Here is a 10,420-nt window from a genome sequence, read left to right as displayed (position 1 = left end):
CCCACACTCCTGCTGAATAGTCCAGAACAGGACACACGCATGTCTGAACCGTTTGAAATACGTAGCAAAAATCTTCGAGTGTTTTTGTTTTTCCTAGAACTCCTCCAAGAGCTCTACTTGCTGAGTCGGCCAGAGCAGATGTTCCGTAGAGAAAGGTAATATGTTCATCAATAAAAATACCCAAATATTTATAATTGCTAGTAAACTCAAGAATGTCTTCACCAAAAACAAAACTGAAAAACACTCTGAGTACCTGGTCTTCTAAAATGCGTTATCTGTTTTTTTTTGTCTGTTTGATCACGAGTCTCCATCTTTTACACCAATTGGCTGCACATAATAACATGTTCTGCAGGTCTTGTTCTGTCTCTGCCATCAAAATAATATCAACAGCATATAAAAGGATACTTAGCATTTCATCGTCATATCTTACTCCAATATTTAACTGTTTACTTTCTTTTGCCGAATCATTTATTTACAGTGCCTTGCGAAAGTATTCGGCCCCCTTGAACTTTGCAACCTTTTGCCACATTTCAGGCTACAAACATAAAATTATAAAACTGTATTTTTTTGTAAAGAATCAACAACAAGTGGGACACAATCATGAAGTGGAACGACATTTATTGGATATTTCAAACTTTTTTAACAAATCAAAAACTTAAATATTGGGCGTGCAAAATTATTCAGCCCCTTTACTTTCAGTGCAGCAAACTCTCTCCAGAAGTTCAGTGAGGATCTCTGAATGATCCAATGTTGACCTAAATTACTAATGATGATAAATACAATCCACCTGTGTGTAATCAAGTCTCCGTATAAATGCACCTGCACTGTGATAGTCTCAGAGGTCCGTTAAAAGCGCAGAGAGCATCATGAAGAACAAGGAACACACCAGGCAGATCCGAGATACTGTTGTGAAGAAGTTTAAAGCCGTATTTGGATACAAAAAGATTTCCCAAGCTTTAAACATCCCAAGGAGAACTGTGCAAGCGATAATATTGAAATGGAAGGAGTATCAGACCACTGCAAATCTACCAAGACCTGGCCGTCCCTCAACTTTCAGCTCATACAAGGAGAAGACTGATCAGAGATGCAGCCAAGAGGCCCATGATCACTCTGGATGAACTGCAGAGATCTACAGCTGAGGTGGGAGACTCTGTCCATAGGACAACAATCAGTTGTATATTGCACAAATCTGGCCTTTATGGAAGAGTGGCAAGAAGAAAGCCATTTCTTAAAGATATCCATAAAAAGTGTTGTTTAAAGTTTGCCACAAGCCACCTGGGAGACACACCAAACATGTGGAAGAAGGTGCTCTGGTCAGATGAAACCAAATGGAACTTGTTGGCAACAATGCAAAATGTTATGTTTGGCGTAAAAGCAACACAGCTGAACACATCATCCCCACTGTCAAACATGGTGGTGGCAGCATCATGGTTTGGGCCTGCTTTTCTTCAGCAGGGACAGGGAAGACGGTTAAAATTGATGGGAAGATGGATGGAGCCAAATACAGGACCATTCTGGAAGAAAACCTGATGGAGTCTGCAAAAGACCTGAGACTGGGACGGAGATTTGTCTTCCAACAAGACAATGATCCAAAACATAAAGCAAAATCTACAATGGAATGGTTCAAAAATAAACATATCCAGGTGTTAGAATGGCCAAGTCAAAGTCCAGACCTGAATCCAATCGAGAATCTGTGGAAAGAACTGAAAACTGCTGTTCACAAATGCTCTCCATCCAACCTCACTGAGCTCGAGCTGTTTTGCAAGGAGGAATGGGAAAAAATGTCAGCCTCTCGATGTGCAAAACTGATAGAGACATACCCCAAGCGACTTACAGCTGTAATCGCAGCAAAAGGTGGCGCTACAAAGTATTAACTTAAGGGGGCTGAATAATTTTGCACACCCAATTTTTCAGTTTTTGATTTGTTAAAAAAGTTTGAAATATCCAATAAATGTCGTTCCACTTCATGATTGTGTCCCACTTGTTGTTGATTCTTCACAAAAAAATACAATTTTATATCTTTATGTTTGAAGCCTGAAATGTGGCAAAAGGTCGCAAAGTTCAAGGGGGCCGAATACTTTCGCAAGGCACTGTACAAAGCAAACAATGTCGGGGATAAGGCATCTCCTTGTTTTACACCCGAGTGTGTGGGAAACCAATCTGTACGATATTCATTAACACGCACACAAGCAATTGGTACTTTGTAAAGATACTTTTCCATCAACCCCCGTCCTTAACAAACTATAGGCTAAAATATCCCTATTTACGAAATCGAAAACTTTCTGGAAATCAATGTAACATGCAAAAGTATGTAATCTATTTCTGATTATTGTACAGACTGAGAAAATATATGATCTATACAGGCTCTGGATTTACAAAAAACATTTTGTTTTTCCATCAAATTGTTTTGATCCTCCAAAATTGTAATTAGTCTATTGTTGAAGGTGGATGAATATAATAAACCGTATTTCATAAACTTATGCCTCTATAGTTCAGTGGCACTCTCATTTTTTTGAGGATTTGGGAATGGGATTCACTATAGACTTATACCAAGCAGAGTAGTGTGTATACAGTGGGGCAAAAAAGTATTTAGTCAGCCACCAATTGTGCAAGTTCTCCCACTTAAGAAGACGAGAGGCCTGTAATTTTCATCATCGGTACACTTCAACTATGACAGACAAAATGAGAAAAAAAATCCAGAAAATCACATTGTAGGATTTTTAATGAATTTATTTGCAAATTATGGTGGAAAATAAGCATTTGGTCAATAACAAAAGTTTATCTCAATACTTTGTTCTTCAAACCAAGCTGCTTACCTATTGCAGATTCAGTCTTCCCAGCCTGGTGCAGGTCTACAATTTTGTTTCTGGTGTCCTTTGACAGCTTTGGTCTTGGCCATAGTGGAGTTTGGAGTGTGACTGTTTGAGGTTGTGGACAGGTGTCTTTTATACTGATAACAAGTTCAAACAGGTGCCATTAATACAGGTAACGAGTGGAGGACAGAGGAGCCTCTTAAAGAAGAAGTTACAGGTCTGTGAGAGCCAGAAATCTTGCTTGTTTGTAGGTGACCAAATACTTATTTTCCACCATAATTTGCAAATAAATTCATTAAAAATCCTACAATGTGATTTTCTGGATTTTTTTTCTCATTTTGTCTGTCATAGTTGAAGTGTACCTATGATGAAAATTACAGGCCTCTCTCATCTTAAGTGGGAGAACTTGCACAATTGGTGGCTGACTAAATACTTTTTTGCCCCACTGTATACAGTGCATTCCGAATGTATTCAGACCACAGCCTTATTCTAATATTGCTTAAATACCTTTTTTTACTCATTAATCTACAAACAATACCCTATAATGACAAAGCGAAAACAGGTTTCTACATTTTTGCAAATGTATTAAAAATAAATACCTTACCTTATAAGTATTCAGACCTTTTGCTATGAGACTCGAAATTGAGCTCAGGTGCGTCTTGTTTCCATTGACCATCCTTAATGTTTCTACAACGTGATTGGAATCCCTCTGCCTGGAATTCAATTGAATGGACATGATTTGGAAAGGCACACACCTCTATATAATGTCCCACAGTTGACAGTGCATGTCAGAGCAAAAACCAAGCCATGAGGTCGAAGGAAGAGCTCCAAGACAGGATTGTGTCAAGGCACAGATCCGGGGAAAGATACTTAAAATGTTCTGCAGCATTGAAGGCCCCAAAGAACACAGTGGCCTCCATCATTCTTAAAAATTCTTAAGGCTAGGGGGCAGTATTTTCACGTCCGGATGAAAAGCGTGCCCAAAGTAAACTGCCTGCTACTCAGGCCCAGAAGCTAGGATTTGCATTTGGATAGACAACACCCTGAAGTTTCTAAAACTGTTTGAATAATGTCTGTGAGTATAACAGAACTGATTTGGCAGGCAAAACCCCGTGCACAATCCATCCAGGGAAATACATTTTTGGGGTCCATGTGTTTTCTATTATGTTTCTATGGGAAGCTCTTTTTTCTGTTTTTCTTTTGAGAAATGTAGTAGTCCTGTTATTTCCATGTGTCACTCAGAGGGACTCAAGTCTTTTGGTGCGAGCGACCTGGAATGTGCTTCACTTTGTTTTCGTCCGGAATTGAACACAGTTTATCCCGCCTTAAATTGTATCGATTATTTACGTTTTAGTATACCTAAGTTTGGATTAGGAAAGTTGTTTGAAATGTTTGGACCAAGTTTTCAGGTAACCTATTAGATACTTTGTAGGCATATTGGGCGAGTTGAAACTGATGTATTTCTGAATCAAACGCGCCAAATAAATGGACATTTTGGGGATATAAAGAAGAACTGTATCGAACAAAAGGAACATTTGTGATGTTTCTGGGACATTTTGGTGTGCCAACATAAGAATGTCTTCAAAGTTAAGGAATAAATTATATCTTTATTTCTGATTTTTGCGTCGCACCTGGCTGGTTGAAATAGGATTTTCTTGTGTTTGTATGTTGGGTGCTGTCCTCAGATAATCGCATGGTCTGCTTTCGCCGTAAAGCCTTTTTGAAATCTGACACTGTGGCTGGATTAACAAGAGGTTCAGCTGTATTTTGATGTACAACACTTGTATGTTTAATGAATTCTTATTATGAGTATTTCTGTTTTTGAATTTGGCACACTGCAATTTCGCTGGATGTTGTCAAATCAATCCCGTTAACAGGATCCGAACGGGAATGTAGGTGATGGGATCCCTAAGAGGTTATTAAATGGAAAAAGTTTGGAACCACCAAGACTCTTCCTAGAGCTGGCCGACTGGCCAAACTGAGCAATCGGGTGAGAAGGACCTAGGTCAGGGAGGTGTTCAAGATCCCAATGGTTATATTCTGAGAGAGCTCCAGAGTTCCTCTGTGGAGATGGGAGAACTTTACAGAAGGACAACCATCTCTGCATCACTCCACCAATGTAGCCTTTATGGTGGAGTTGCTAGATGGAAGCCACTCCTCATTAAAAGGCATATGACATCCCGCTTGAAGTTTGCCAGAATGCACCTAAAAACTCTCAAGACCATAAGAAAAAATATTCTCTGGTCTGATGAAACCAAGATTGAACTCCTTGGGGGAAACCTGGCACCAGCCCTACGGTGAAGCATGGTGCTGGCAGCATCATGCTGTGGGGATGATTTTCAGCGGCAGGGACTGGTAGACTACTCAGGATTGAGGGAAAGATGAACAGAACAAAGTACAGAGAGATTCTTGATGAAAACACAATGCAGGAGTGGCTTTGGAACAAGTCTCTGAATGTCCTTGTGTGGCGCAGCCAGAGCCCAGACTTGAAACCGATCGAACATCTCTGGAGAGACCTGAAAAGAGCTGTGCAGCGACGCTCCCCATCCAACCTGACAGAGCTTGAGAGGATCTGCAGAGAAGAATCGGAGAAACTCCCCATATACAGGTGTTCCAAGCTTGTGTCATACCCAAGAAAACTCCAGGCTGTAGTCACTGCTAAAGTTGCTTCAACAAAGTACTGAGTAAAGGATCTGAATAGTTATGTAAATGTGATATTTCTAGAAACCTGTTTTTGCTTTGTCATTATGGGGTATTGATTGTAGATTGATTAGGGGGAAAAAACAATTAAATCCATTTTTAGAATAAGGCTGTAATGTAACTAAATGTGGAAAAGGTCCGAATGCACTGTAGTTGAGTAAAGTAGAGTAGAGTTGTGCACTGTAGAGTTTGAATATTGATAAGATTAGACTAGAGATTTCTATAATTCCATTTTTTTCACAAAGATATTATATGAATTATGAAATACTCTCCTCTCCATTCCTACAGCATCCACCCTTCACAGAGATGGGGAGAGGAGAGATGGAGTGAAGCTGAGAGGGACAGACAGAGGAAAGAGGAGTATCTTTCCTCTTGTGTAATGATTGGGTAAAACCAGCCAAGCGGTCAATCTCTCAATGTAATTACCCTGTAGCTTATACATCGCTTCTCCCTCTCGCCTCTCCCTCATCTATCCTCTCCTCCCTCAAGCTATTGTAGAGAGATACAAAAAAAACAGATGATCCCTTCCTCACAAGACAACCTGACTACATTTTCGCAGTCATCGCCATAGAAACCATTCAGCGGTTACGAATGTCAAGGGATGAAACAAATAAGTAGGACTTGTCCTATTTATCCAACGATTGCTCAATTTAAATCTTCATCAACTGAACTAAGACATCAAGGGTAGCATTGTTGTGTAAGTGGACACAACTTTGAGGCCAAGGGAATGAGAATAGCTTAATTTAATGTGCTGAACTGCTACAATAGAATGTCCTTAGCTTAACTGAAGGCTAAATACTGTAACATAAAATATATGGCCACGTTCATAGTATCCTGTATTTTACCTGTATAATTTAGAATACTGTATGTACAAATCATAACAAGAGAGCACCTTTAGCCTTTACATTCAGGAAAAAACACAGCATGAATGCAGAACACAAATAATTTGTCACTACAAATTTCCTAAATTATTCAAGAAAGTGTCATAAATGTATTTACATACTGTAAAAGGGACTGTAAATGGGACTTTGTTCCAGAACATAGAAGAGAAAAAACAACTCTGAGGTAAAGAGTAACAGCTCCTGAAATATTCTCCAATTTCCTCCTGTTAGTGTAAATCCAGACCGCATGCACATACACACCGAGTGACAGTTAAGGACATCCTATCAGTAATCAATAAACCTGATCCCCTTGAAGACCAGTGATTACTATCAAAGCCGGCCGATCAGATGGAGGCAGGAACACTGCAAAAAGCAAGCCTAGATATCTTATGTTGAGTGATAATTCACATAAAATGTGTTTAAAAAATATATATTTTTCTTACCAAGCTAAATTAACTAATGTCATTGGCAGATAAATTTGCTAATTTTAACCCAAGGCGCTGTTGGTGGAAAGTTTTAACTTCCTCAGCGTACACATCACGGACAAACTGAAATGTTCCACCCACACTGTCACGATTTTCGCCGAAGTCGGCCCCTCTCCTTTGTTCGGGTGGTGTTCGGCGGTCGACGTCACCAGCTTTCTAGTCACCACCGATCCATGTTTCATTTTCGTTTTGTTTTGTCTGTATTACACACACCTGGTTTCAATTCCCATATCATGTACCCTATTTAACCCTCTGGCATACATTTCTGTTCTGTCCGTGATTGTTGGTGTCTTAGTGGTTGTTGTAGGTGTTAGTTTGTATGTATTTTCCTATTTGGAATATTGCTTGAATTTTTGTGAGTAAACTCAGTTGTGTTGCTCAAACCTGTGTCCTGCGCCTGACTCCGCTACATCTCTGCACCCAATCGCTGACACACACAGACAGCATGGAAGAAATTTGGCTTGTTGCCAAAAACATTCACAAACTTTTAGAAATGCACAATCGAGAGCATCTTGTCGGGCTGTATCACGGCCTGGTACAGCAACTGCTCCGCCCACAACCGTAAGGCTCTCCAGAGGGTAGTGAGGTCTGCACAATGCATCACCGGGGGCGAACTACCTGCCCTCCAGGACACCTACACCACCCGATGTCACAAGAAGGCCAAAAAGATCATCAAGGACAACAACCACCCAAGCCACTGCCTGTTCACCCCACTATCATCCCGAAGGTGAGGTCAGTACAGGTGCATCAAAGCTGGGACCGAGAGACTGAAAAACAGCCGTCACTAACATTGAGTGGTTGCTGCCAACATACTCAATCTCTAGCCACTTAAATAATGAATAATTGGATGTAATAAATGTATCACTAGACACTTAAACAATGCCAATTTATATAATGCTTACATACCCTACATTACTCATCTCATATGTGTGTATGACTATAAGACTTCAACTATAAGACTGCAACAATAAGGTTAGTTTTTTTCACTTTCCTAGCTGTGCCATTGAGGGACAAGAGCACACTTGTAGTTGTTTTGTTTGGAACCCAACGCTGCATTTTGCCATCACACATGTCATGCCCTGACCTTCGAGATCCTTATTTACTGTTTGGTTAGGTCAGGGTGTGACTCGGGTGGGAGAATCTATGTTTTCTCTTTCTTTGTTGTTTTTTCCTAGTGTTGTTCCCAATCATAGGCAGCTGTCTATCGTTGTCTCTGATTGGGGATCATATATAAGTTGTTATTTTCCTTTTGGGTTTTGTGGGGTGTTGTTTTCCGTTTAGTATCTCTGCATGACCGAACTGTTCGCGGTCCTTATTTTTGTATGAGTGATTCTTGACAATAAAGATCATGAACACTTTCCACGCTGCGCTTTGGTCCACTCTTCCTTTCAACACAATTACTGTTGCTGTTTACGCAATCCAAAAACTGCCCATTATAAATCTCTATTTGGGTCAGCCGGGCATTATTTGAATGCTTGTTCATTTACCAACTTGTAGCGTGCAGTGCTAAAGTTCAGAAAGTCTGTTAGTCAAAACCCATGCAACGCTATGAAACACAAAGCCTGAGCGCTGTCATCATTTATAACATTTGGTAAAATCTGCACTTTTCAATGAGTGTAAAGGGCTACTCATCTTAAAGTAAAATATGTTGAAAATATTTTGAAAGAAGATAAGTTACTTAAATTTTTTTTAAATAATCTATCTGCCAATGACGTTAGATAATTTAGCTTGGTAAGAAAAATAAAAAACAAAACATTTAAGTGAATTATCAGTGAATTTAAGATATGTGTTCTTGCTTAGATTTCGCTTTATGCAGTGCAGAGATTCATTTGAAGAGCGACTGCCCCTAAAAAGCAACTTCTCGCTTCTCGTTTTGAAAATGGCCTACGTGGCATCAATATGAGTCAGAAATACTTAAATTGACTACGAAGTGTAAATAGGATAATTTTGGTCATAAAATCAGTCTCGTCCAAAACTGAAATAGGCGAGATGAGAAAAAAAATTGTACATCACGGAATGAAGGGTACCACAAGAGTTTGACTTGGGTTGGGTTTATTTCAATCATGCCCACAGCTAGCAGCACACAAGTAATCATCAATTCGGAGCGCAGCTGCGTGTGACTGGATCGTAATGCCCATGGTCAATTTGGTTCGACATGCGATATCCCTATGGGGCTAATTAGGGACGTCAGTAAATTACACAATGTACATGGGACAATATTTGTAAGTGTCAATAGATCCAATTTTCAATTACTTTAAAACCTCAAACCAACTATACATTTTAGAAATTCATATAGAAATATTTCAATAATTTAATGAGACAACTGAAACATGTGCAACATGAAAATACTGTTTCAAGTTGTCTAGAAAGGTGAGTGACTGTAACTGTGTAGTGTTTTGGTAGAATGAATGTGCAAATGCTTGCCACGTGCGAACACACACACACACACGCGCGAGACACCCACATTAAACCCCCCCTAACACAACTCTTGTATGGCTTAAGTCATGACCCCTGCATTTTATTATGACCAAGCCGAAAAACGCGGCCAAATCAGGAAGTTCAGCCCCCTTTAAGATAATGTATTCCCTAAAATTACATTTCACAACCGCTGACATTGACAGTTGGCTCTACTGTAGGTTGACTTTGAGTTGAACTTCAGATCTAATACCATTGTGGCTAAATCAGGGGTCAGGGGTCTATAAAATTTAGTGTATTTTGTGCCATTTTCATAGAAGGATGATCAAATTTATGCTCAGTGTGGAACTCAAATACAGCCCTGGCACAACTACTGCCAAACTTAACAGGCTGAACTGCGTTCATGTGAAGACAGTCCAAACCTAGAAGACAGTCTATGGATCTATTTACATGACAGACAGACAGGCAGAGGTGTAATCACCATGGAAACAGGAGGTTGTGTGATTCAGCAACAGATATGGATTCACATTCTATTCAAAATCATTTCAAACAGGTTAGCTGGGCTTGAGCTGGCCCGGCAAAACCAAACTAATAGAATAGATTCAAAAGGCAAACCCCACCCCTCTGGCACTCCAGACAGACTGTAAAATTAGCTAAAAATAATTTACATTTTTACACATTTTAGTCATTTAGCAGACACTCTTATCCAGAGCGACTTACAGTTAGCTAGGTAAGACGACCGCATATCACAATCATAGATAGTAAATGTTTTCCTCAATAAAGTAGTTAACATCAAAGTCAGTGCTAGTAAGAAAAAGAAAAGGGTTAGTTCCCTTTTTTTATATAGTACTTGAACCCAGGTCTGGTAAGTAGACAGGCAGGCATGTCCAACTGAGCAGCAGTGGTGGCTTGCATAGACCAGGGCAAGGGTGTGAGAATGCATTCTCTTCCCTCCCTTCTCCCCAAATTAAATCAGAAGTAGTGACTGTCCGTCATGGAAAATAAACTCACTCTAGGGTGGAGGAGACAAGGAGATGACAACTCCGAGGAGGAGGAGATCTGCTGAGATGAGGTCCCATGGATAAAACACATTGTTGAACTGTAGTGATGGAGGGAGAGTGAGAGT

Source organism: Oncorhynchus mykiss, chromosome 6, assembly GCF_057628025.1.
Source record: "Oncorhynchus mykiss isolate SJ-2025 chromosome 6, ASM5762802v1, whole genome shotgun sequence".
In the NCBI taxonomy this organism is placed as follows: Eukaryota; Metazoa; Chordata; class Actinopteri; order Salmoniformes; family Salmonidae; genus Oncorhynchus; species Oncorhynchus mykiss.
Note: the sequence above shows the minus strand (reverse complement) of the source record.